This window comes from Magnolia sinica, chromosome 2 (assembly GCF_029962835.1).
Source record: "Magnolia sinica isolate HGM2019 chromosome 2, MsV1, whole genome shotgun sequence".
In the NCBI taxonomy this organism is placed as follows: domain Eukaryota; kingdom Viridiplantae; phylum Streptophyta; class Magnoliopsida; order Magnoliales; family Magnoliaceae; genus Magnolia; species Magnolia sinica.
Window position 1 is genome coordinate 123808542 of NC_080574.1, and position 10928 is coordinate 123819469.

General features: G+C 39.0%; 1 long non-coding RNA gene, 1 other non-coding gene and 1 pseudogene across 2 annotated transcripts; all 3 read left to right on the forward strand.

Annotated features, from left to right (window-relative positions):
* The first annotated feature begins 331 nt into the window (after positions 1-331).
* Positions 332-438, forward strand: LOC131238229 (small nucleolar RNA R71). Its single transcript, XR_009167636.1, has one exon. It is a non-coding gene; the product is annotated as a small nucleolar RNA R71 (small nucleolar RNA).
* A 9327-nt stretch (positions 439-9765) lies between these two features.
* On the forward strand, positions 9766-10458 carry LOC131227316 (NAP1-related protein 1-like; annotated as a pseudogene).
* A 62-nt stretch (positions 10459-10520) lies between these two features.
* Positions 10521-10928, forward strand: LOC131230388 (uncharacterized). Its single transcript, XR_009164008.1, has 2 exons — positions 10521-10738; positions 10824-10928. It is a non-coding gene; the product is annotated as an uncharacterized LOC131230388 (long non-coding RNA).

A 10928-nucleotide genomic window follows, 5' to 3' on the forward strand; every position in this document is an offset into this window, starting at 1 on the left:
ACAGATGCCACAAACACTTTCATTAACCTTATCCTTCTTTCCTTCCATGGCCTCAACTTTCCTTATGAGCGTAGTCACTTTATACTTGAGATCATCCTCTTCTTTCAAGAGATACAATCCACCTTTCTCCTTAGATTGAGTCGGCCTAGACGTGGTGTTCGATTTTGGGTAATAGTCTCATGATTATGTTTTTTCAGCAAGACTATCGAGGTAATCCCATACCTCGTCGACATTTTTATTAATGAATTCTCCATTACACATTGTCTCGACCATTTGGCGCATGAAAGATGTCAGTCCATCATAGAAAAAATTTGTAATGCGCCACGTTTCAAAGCCGTGTTGTGGGCATGAACTGACCAAATCCTTGAACCTTTCCCAACATTGGTAAAATGTTTCATCCTCCTTTTGGGTGAAGTTCATGATTGCTTTTCTAAGGGTAATCATTTTATGATGTGGAAAAAATTTCTTTATAAATTCCCTCTGCATATCATTCCATGTGCCAATGGATCTAGGACGCAGTGAATGTAACCACGTCTTAGCCTTCTCCTTCAAGGAAAAAGGAAAGAGTTTCAGCCTGACTGTGTCCTCAGACACATTTTGAAAATATAAAGTGGCTATGATCTCATCAAACTCTTTCAAATGTAGATATAGTTCTTCAGATTCAAGCCCATGGAACTTAGGAAGGAGTTGGATAACCCCTGGCTTGATGTCCATATGTCCTGTATTTTCAGGAAAAATCATGCATGAGGGCGTACTCACCCCCGCTGGTTGTAAATAATCTCATAAAGTACGAGGCGGGGGTGCTTGATGCACCTCATTCTCATCCTGAATGTCCTCCACCCTAGGTTGGGGTAGAAGAGGTTGGTTTTCAGCCATCACTTCAATTAACTCAGGGGATTTCGAGTGGTGTCTAGTCCTGCGATGGATAGTTAACCCCTCAACCAATCCTCCTTCAGTAAAGAGACATCGAGTGTTATCACGGGCCCACTTGGGCATGAAACACTTACGGCCCTCAATCAAATTCGAAACCTAATCCTAAGAAAGGAAATAAAAATCTAGAAAAAAGAAGGTTGGAAAGAAGATACCAAATTAGAGTCCCTAAGTTAAAAACCTACAAAAATAAAACAAAATAAGTTAAATTCTAAAAAGAGAAGGACTAAAATTAGAAAATCCTTAAAAAGAAAAATAGAAGTAAACTAGTTTCTAGAAGAAGAAATTCCTAAAGTAAAAATTCTAAATCTAATCCTAACAAAAACAGAAGAAAAGATCCTACAGCAATATGAAAATTAAGAGGAGGAGAAGTTGGAAAGAAAGTACCAAATGAGAAGTTCCTATGTTAAGATCTTGCAAAAGAAAACAAAAGAGATTAGTTTCTAAAATAGAAAGTCTAAAGTTAGAAAGTTCCTACAATTGAAATAGAAAGTTAGTTTCTAAAAAGGAAAGTTCCCTAAACCTAGAAGCTAAGTTAGTTTCTAAAAAGAAGACCTAGAATTAGAAAGAATTTTTAAAAAAGGAAATAACTAACCTAATTTCTAAAAACAAGAGATGAAAGTTTCTAAAAATAAACTAGTTCCTAAAAATAGAAAAATACTAGAAAATAGAAAATTTCCAAAACTCAAACCCTAATTCTCAAAATAGAAAAAGTAGAGGAATTAGAAAGGAATGTACGGTTGGGATATAACACATATCTCATGATCAGAACCCACAGACTTGCTGATGTCAACCAGCGCAGTGGGACCCATCGTCCTAACATTGGACGGTGTGGATTTAGAATTCATACATCAAGGTGGCCCCACCTTGTTCACTCCCTAAGTATAGGGTTGTGATGTAGTAATAAACTCGGTGAGACCGAGGTCGAATCCCAAGGGACTGAAACTTGTACGTAATCTGAAACTAACTAGAACTAGAACTAGACTAAGATGTAATCTAAATCCAATATAAAGTGATGAATAATGGTGAGAGATTAATCTAAAACTTAAGAGAAATCAGAGATAAGAAACTAGGGATTCAGAGGATCCACTTGTAGAGATCAGGGAGATCTTATGCCTGCTTCAAAAATCATGGAAATTAAACTGAACTTCCTCTGATAAAATTTTAAAGAGATGAGAAGTATATGAATTAGAATGGATTCCATCACCAAATCATGCCCAAGAGCCAAAGCAAACAACAGAATTAAACTAATTACCAACCAATCAACATGCTATGAAGGTTAGGAAGGGTACCGTCATCCTACCATGCCCAGGAGACGATGGTGAACAACAGGGCTTCCTGACGTCATAAACATAAAAGGAAGGAACATGCTCAAAGCCATTGCAGACCCATTGTAATTTTAGTCACAACAGACCATTAAAAACTAAAAACACTCCCTTAAATAAACTATAATCAGTATCAATTCAGTATGAATACAAAACATAAGCGAAAGTGTCCCCCATCACGCTACAATCTTCACGTCTTAGCCCTAGCTAAGAGGTTCAGCCACTCATGGACATGATGAGGCTATAATTTCTGAAAAAATTCATAAACAAAAGAAACTAAAGAAGAAGAAATAAAGCTAGAACCCGTCTCTGCTCTTGTTTCTCTCTCTTCTTCTTGCTCCACGTCCCTGCTTCCTAAGCTCTCCCCTCTTCTCCACGTTTTGGAACTCTTTTTATAGACAGAAAGAAAGTCGGTGGAGAGGCTGGAGTGCTTTTGCAGCAGAGAGTCAGCGTGCGCAGGAAATCGCAACTCGGTTTGCATTTTCGTCTGTGGATGATTGGTGGAGCCCTTTCTTGATGTCGGAGGTGAAATCCAATTCGTCCATTGGATTCACAACGAAAAATCATTCAGATATGATCGGTTTTGGGTCAAAACCATGGTGGCCCACAATTTCTTTTGTTACACCGTCTATTCTGCGTTTGGAAGATCAACCGCCGCCTTCGCTTCATTTCGTGATTCCGGCACCTAGGCCTGAGTGAGAGGGACCTTGGGCTCCTAATGGACGGTTCAGATCAAACCTTTGATGTGTGATTGTGGCCCACAAGAGTTGACCGCAACTCCCTGTTGCGAAACAGAGAACGCACAACCGTGCGCTATGACGTTAGTGGGGCCCATGATCGGTGATGTTACAAAAATCCACTCCGTCTACTCGTTACATCTCGAAAACCGTTTATAATGGTCGGTTTTGGGAGAACTTCTAGCGTGGCCCACTGAATTGTAAGCCACCCATCCGTCTTGCGTTTAACGGCTGGAAATGCGCGTACACTTGCATGAGGGAAAAAGGACACCTAGACATGGGTTACACACACCCTCTGGATGCAATGGACGGATCCGATCTTCAAACTAGATGATGAGTGGGGCCCACAACGCAGAACATCGTCGAACGGCGTAAATGCTGTTGCGTTTTGATTTTTGGAAGAAGAAGTCGGTTAAGAGTTGGTTTGACCGACTCTTCGTTTTTGTGCACGGCTAGTGCACTATGCACACTCATGCTCCAGTGGAGTCCATTATGATGTTTTCAAGAAATTTGCTCCATCTATCCGTTTTGTCAGCTCATTTAAACGGTTGAGACCAAAACTGGAGAATATCCAGATATCAGTGGGCCCCACTTAAGGATTTAAGGGGCTGATCTATCCATTGGGCCATTTCCACAGTGATCCAATGACTGATTTTTTATGTGTACGGTTAATTTTTTTTATCCTCAGGCTACATATAGAGTTCTGAACTAAACAGATGGTGGGAACCCTATGATCTTGCATTCTAGACGTCTTTCAGGCTACTTGAGCATCAGTTTCTCGATTTTCTTAGATCCCTGGCGTGCAAATCTGCCGATCTTAGTCTCCTGGGGTCCGTCCCATGCTTTGGTGTCATCAGAGCATTAAATCCATGCTTTAAGCACCCTTTTTCTGTCCATGCTCATAAATACACTCCACCCAGAAAACATATCGTACGTGAACACTATAAGATGGCTAGGAAATCGCTAAACGAACACCCTCTCCACTCAAAAATCACCATACAACTGAACATAGCAAGATGGCTAGAAAACCAACAAGCTACAAAGGGGCACTAATAATCCATCAAAGCCATGAGGGCAAATATGCGGTCCAAATCATGTAAGGCAAATATGCGATCCAAGCCATGTAAGGCAGATGTGTGATCCAGGTCACATAAGTCAAATATGGACTGCGAGATGGTGAGTTTATGACAGATTTCATTCTTTACGTCAATCAATCGCAAACGACAAACATATAGTTAATTAACCATGTACAACTAAAGATACCATGTTATCATCGATCATTTATGCTTGTTATAATTAAAGAGATATGTTCATTATTTAACACAGGAATCAGGTGCTTGACATATTAACATATTCACATATTCTCATAATAAGTTAAGTCAATCAGGTAACTTAGGGGATACTAAATGGGAAGGATTAAGGCATCATCTATGATTAATGAATTTAAGTAGGAAGCTCAAAAGGTGTGTCCTCACCTCAAATTTTAATTGGAATGGGTTCAACTCAGATCACCTCCATTACCTTGAATCCAACGTGACTGAGAAACTAGGTGATGATAAGAAGGAAAATAAATAATTATCGTAAAACAAGGATTTAATAAATAACATTCTTCTAGGAGGCTAATATGCAAGGTTTTAACTCACCTTGAGGCGCGGTCTATTTAACGTAGCCCAAGCTCAGCCCGACAACTCGCCCGAGTTAACTCGGCAAGTGAGATGACCACCCTATCTCTCTCCCCTCTTTTCCTTTCTTCCTTTCTTTTCTTATGCTTTCCTTCTATTTTCGCTGGAATGTCTAGAAATGTCTGGACCAGGCCCAAGCCCAACTTGACCGGCCGGACTCGATTTCAGTTGAGTTGACTCAACAGCCCCCAAACCCAACTCCTCTCTCTCTCTTCCTCTCCTTCTTTCCTCTCTCTCTCTCTCTCTCTCTCTCCCTCTTTCTTGCTGGAAACCTAGCTGGACCAAGACCAGCAACATCCAAACTTAGGCAGAGCTCGAGAGAATGGCAGCAACTCTGCTCGAGTCGCTCCAACTTGATGTGGCAACAATCCAAGGAAGGGACCAATGCCCCTTCTCCTTTCTCTCTCCTGCTCTCTTCCTTTCTACTGCCGCAAGGACTAGCAGCTCCGCCCTACAACTCGACCGAGTCAAGCTGGTGTGGTAATGAGTTAGGGACAAGAAGAAAACGGCGCCCCTCTCTTGTTTTCTATATCTTCCTCTTCCTATTCTCTTTCCTCTCTCTCTCTCTCTCTTTTTTCTTTCTTTCTTCTTCTCCTGCTTCTCTTTCTTCTTTCTTCCTTCCTCCTTCCCTCTTTCTATTTCCCTTTCTCTCTCTCTCTTCCTCTTTCTTTCTTGCTCTCTCTGTCTTGCTAGGACAGCTTCCAGCTGTTTCGACAAGCAACAAATGCATTCGATTTCAGCTCGCCAATCTTCTCCCTTCTTCTCCTCTAACCTGTCCAGCAGGGTTGTTGGACCAAAACTAACCCGTAATTTGGCGAGTTTTCCCAATGCGGCGGTCCTGACTCAATCTCTCTCTCGTTTTTCTTTTCTTTCTTTCCTTTTCGGATGGCTGCCATAAAAGAAAGAGAGCTATTTATAGCCTCTCAACATCTAGAAGGGTCAGTAGCAAATCTTGGATTAGTTACAAGGTTAGAAGTTAATTAGATTAATCTTGAGCCTTCACACTGCACTAATCAATAGAACTCGTACGTATGGAAAAATAGAAATAAATTCTAATAAATTCGAAATTAATTAATTGATGAATAAAAATGAGTTCACAACCCTTTAAATAGGGATACCAAGCAATGGTAAAGAAATCAGAATTAAACTACAACTAAAACTCCTAGAATCCGCGACTTACTATAAATAGTAAACTTACTATTTATAGACGGTCGTGATGTCTACTAGTGCGCAAGGTTTTCGGCCAAAAATAGTAAGTGTCCTATTTGGCTTCACCAAACTGTTCTCCTAATTATTCTAAGCTCTTTTCACGTTGGACGCAACTCCTAAAGCCTGACGGATAAAGAGTTATAATCAAACTAAAACTTACTGTTTATAGTGAAAACGAAGTTAAAACAGGGAAACGACTATCAATCTAGGGGTTTTTCGCAATTCTGGGCTGCGCAACCCAGCATAGTGCGGTTGGTTGGCTAAAGTAGCTCGTTCTACCCCAAAATCATATATTTTACGTCAGATAACTCATTCCGGATTGCGAGATACGCCCGATCTAAGGTCCGATGGTCCGGATCACTTCTGTCGTCAACCGGGCCTTTTCTGATCCATCTTGGCCATGAAACTGTCTGCGACCCACTCTACATCACTTTTGCTATTTTTAGGTGACGGCATCAGACCTTTCTTCTGATGTAAATTCAAGAACTTTTTCTGCTGAACATTCAATAGCATGATAATCATGTCTTGATTTCAATGTCAGGATCTTTGGCTTTATGCTGCATTTGTTTAGATTGATTAATGCTTTTTCTTATCCATGAATTAACTTTCATCATTTACAGTAACTATAGTATTTTGGTACTTGCTCTTTATTGTTGTTTCAGTAACTGTAGTATTTTGCTTTATGCTGCATTTGTTTGGACTGATTACGTATTTTCTCTTCTCAGGCCGCTTAGGTATTGTTGACAATGATGTTGTCGAGCTAAATTATCTACATCGACAGGTGTGTATATGAATTGTGCTTTTTAACTTGCAACTTCACTTTCAATTCTACTTCTTTTAAATCATTAATTAATAGATTTCATTGATGGAAGTGAGAGAACATAAAAGTATAATCATGACACAGGATTTCAATAGTGGAATACCAACCTTATTGCTATTGACTCTGGGAATTTTTACTTTTGCAAGAAGTTGCTCGAATCATTTGCTTCCCTGTGTACTTCTTGAAAAGATCACTGATATAGAACACATTACCCAGAGGAAATATACTATTCTTGATTGATCATTTGCTTGGCAGAAAAAGCTAATTATGCAGATTGCACATCTTCACGATCCAAACTGTTCAAATAATCCCCGTGGTGTAGGTCATTGGTTTTACACTAGGCCCAAGGCACCCCTTGGAGGCGATACTGTCTGATTGGTACTCACCCATGAAATGTAGGCGATTGGTTACTTATAATTGTCGATTTTCCATCAGATGGCCATTATCTTTTGGTAAAGAATATAATGAGGCATGGTGAGTCCAATAACCAGGCCTGCCGGATCAATGGCTCATGTTAAGGAAATGTGGATCCCACCTGTACTGTAATGTGGATAATGTGCTGAAAAAGTCTCAAAACAATATGAACATTCCGTGTATGAAAAATACTACCCATAAAGAGAGTGGAAAAACATAATAAATGGTTTTCTTTTGCTTCTTTCAGTACAGAGTTTGTTGATCTAGCAGGGAGTGAGTGTGCATCTCAGGCATTATCAGCTAGTACAAGGTTGAAATGGTTATGTTGCAAATTCGAAACCTCCAGATTTGTCTTGGAATAACCTGGGTACTTGGGTTGACCATGAAGGTACCTTTATTCCCTAGAATCTTAACACTCTTCCTTCCTTGATGATTTGAAACAGGGCAGCCTTCAGATGGCCAAGCAACTTGAATTGAATGCTGACATGGGACTCAAAATTTAATAATTGTAATTCAATGTGATAGTACATCCAAATGCACTCAGGAGTACCATTTTGAATTTGGACCAAGATGTCAAGATATTTATGCAACACAAGGGTGCATTTGGAGCACTTGGTAATGAACTGCATTTATTAGTCTAGTGAGGCGGAAATGTCCAGATTGAAAACCAGTTGGCATTCATATCAGGGATTTCTTGGTTCTGAACTCTAAATCTGTCAATTTCAATTTGGACTTGAAAAAAGAAGCCGACCCCATAAGGCTTCAATGGTGATGATGACTTGGGCCAGCTCTAGCCAAGTTCAAGTCGATTTCTTTCTTCTTTTTTCTTTCCACTTCAATGATTGGGTCTTGATGTGTGGCCTTGATTTTCTATTTTCTGAAAAGGGTAAGTTTTCTTTTTTAAGCTTGTTCTTCATTTTCGGAACTTTTATTGATTTCAATCTCCATTTAAATGATTGGGCTTTTGCATTTGTGAAATGGATTTTTGGGTTTTTCTTGGATTAGCGTTTTTTTTTTTTCACTTTAAATAAAAATAAAAAAATAAAAGAAATAAATAAATTTTAAAAAAAATTGATGTGAATTTGTTTCTATTCTATTGAAATGGGTTCTGGCTTTTGGTAATTTGCATCTACATTTGAATGATTTTTGGGTGTTGATTTGATTTTTTTGGTTTTCTGAAAAAAAAAAAAAAAATAGGTCTTTTTTTTTTTTTTCCAAGTAGTTTGTGTTTCTTAGAATTCTAGCAGCCTGTATTGCTTTTTTTTTTTTTTTAAACCCTCCATTTGGATGCTTTGATTTGTGAGTATTTGTTTTATAAATAGAAAAACGGGGATTGTGATTGTGTTATTCTATACCTGTTTCTCCGAGAAATCTAACGCTAGGTAAGAAAAGTTATCTACAATCCTGATTCCTTGTTGTTTTTCCATGGTTAAATTGTTTCCTTAGAATATCAAGTGTGCAATATTGTAGAAAGAGGAGACTAAAAATCACGTCAGGTCTTGTAAGTGGTCAAATTTCAGCCAGAATAGATATAGAAGAGAAAAATGTTCTACAAGAAACAAGACAGGAAGTTTTATGGAACAAAGAAACAGATGGGATGTTCAATGCAATTTGAATATCATGGTTGAAATTGGTATTCGGGATCCAATACATGGTTTGGGATGAGTGACTGGAGGGAAGGAAAAAGATTATGCCTCGCCTTGTAGGTATGGAATTTCCCCCCTAATGATTATCCCAGAATTTCTGATTCTAAATTATAGTTAAAAAAATTATGAGTTAAAGGGAGGTGCTACAGGTGGGCCTTTCAGTAATCCACCATCATCTGGTTGGACCACCATGAATGGATCACCAAACCAAGTCACATCCATCAATCAATCCTAGCCATTCAGTCACTGGGCTTCTTTCCATTGCATATACACTAGGTATATTCTTTCCTTCTGACTGTGCATTCGCTGGAAAATCCATTTAATTTCCTTAGTGAATGTGTACAAAAGGTAAGTCCTTAGTGACGAACAGCTTAATCTAGTAAGGGTGTGCCATGTTGGATGTCAGAGAATGTGAGTGGTGAATGCCTACATCAGTGGAGAATCCAACTGAGAAATGGTGTAAGATTTTTTTTTAATGGATGAACAATATTGTTGGTAACTAATGTAGTTTTTCTTTTCTTTTCTTTTTTGCAGCTACTATAGTAATTTAGCATGGGAATTGATAATTACAACCAGAATGATTTTGAGTATCCATTTTCAATTTGGGAATTGAAATTCATGTTGGGTAGGTGCTCTCCAAATTCTATGGCTGTGATTTCCTTTCTTTTTATTTATTTATTTATTTTTTCCTTTCATCTTCTAAAGTAATTGTTGGGATCTTACACTCAAGAACAAAAAGGCCATTTAGGAACGAGTAGGTCTTTGGTTCTGAAACGGCTTAAAACCGTATCAAATTTGGAACCGCCAGCACCAAACCTAAATCCCTCTTTTTCAGCCCCAATCTCCGTCCCACTCCCTCACTCCCAACTGTAAGACCCTCTCCCGTGATCTCTCCCTCTCTCCCACTCCCCATTCCCAACCCTCCCTCTCTCCCTCTCTCCATTACCAACCCTCCCTCTCTCTCTTTCTCTCTCTCTCTCTCGCTTGCTCGCTTATAGTAGAAATTAGGGTTTAGGAAAATGGCAGTAGACAAATGCAAGAAATCCAAGGTTGTAGAAAGAGGAGATGAAGATGATTCAGATCACATCGATGGAGAGCTCATTCTCTCCATTGAGAATCTTCAAGAAATCCAAGACGAGCTTAAAAAGATCAATGAGGAAGCAAGCGATAAAGTGCTGGAAGTGGAGCAGAAGTACAATGTGACACGCAGGCCCGTCTATACCAGACGGAATGATATCATTCATTCCATTCCTGATTTTTGGTTAACTGCGTTTTTGAGCTACCCTGCACTCTGTGATCTTTTGAACGAGGATGACCAGAAGGTTTTCAAGTACTTACTTTCTCTGGATGTTGAGGATTTCAAAGACGTTAAATCGGGATATTCCATTACGCTTAACTTCTATCCTAACCCCTTATTTTGAAGATACAAAGCTTAGAAAGACATTTTCCTTCTGTGATGATGGAACTACAAAGATAACTGGTATTGCAATCAAGTGGAAGGAGGGTATGGATATTGCTAATGGTGTTGATCATGTGAAAAAAGGGAGCAAGGGGCCCTTTCATGATGAAAGTTTCTTTAGCTGGTTTAGTGAAGTTCAACAGAAAGATCTTTCAGAAGGGTTTCATGATGAGGTAGCTGAGATAATTAAGAAAGATCTTCACTTTCCCCCCTTTTTTCTACTGGAAATTTGTTGATTTTATGATTTTTTATAGAATTTTTATGGTTGCGGATTTTTTTACTTTAACTCAATTTGATGTTGATTTCATCAGATTTGATGGTTTACTTCCGAAATTCTCTGTTGTCAGGTTCTGTTCAAAGTCCGGTGGTGATTTGAGAGGAATGGATGACAGGATGGTCTCCTTCCTCGATAACCTGCAGAATCCGGACAACATCTCTTACCTCTCACATAGAGAGGCTTCTGAGACTGACAAGATACTCATGGGCCCTCTCAACTTCAGTGTTGATCAACAGATGGTTGGTTGTCTAGTTGCTTTGTGGTCCTACATTGTCTTTGGTATTTTTCAATGGCTCTGATTTACTTATGAGTTTGTGATTGCAGGAGCTAATAGGCTTGAATGTCACAATGTCAATAGTAGAGGTCAAGTCTATTTACATATTATCTGATTAGTTACTTGCTGTGATATTTCTGAGCACTTATTTGTTA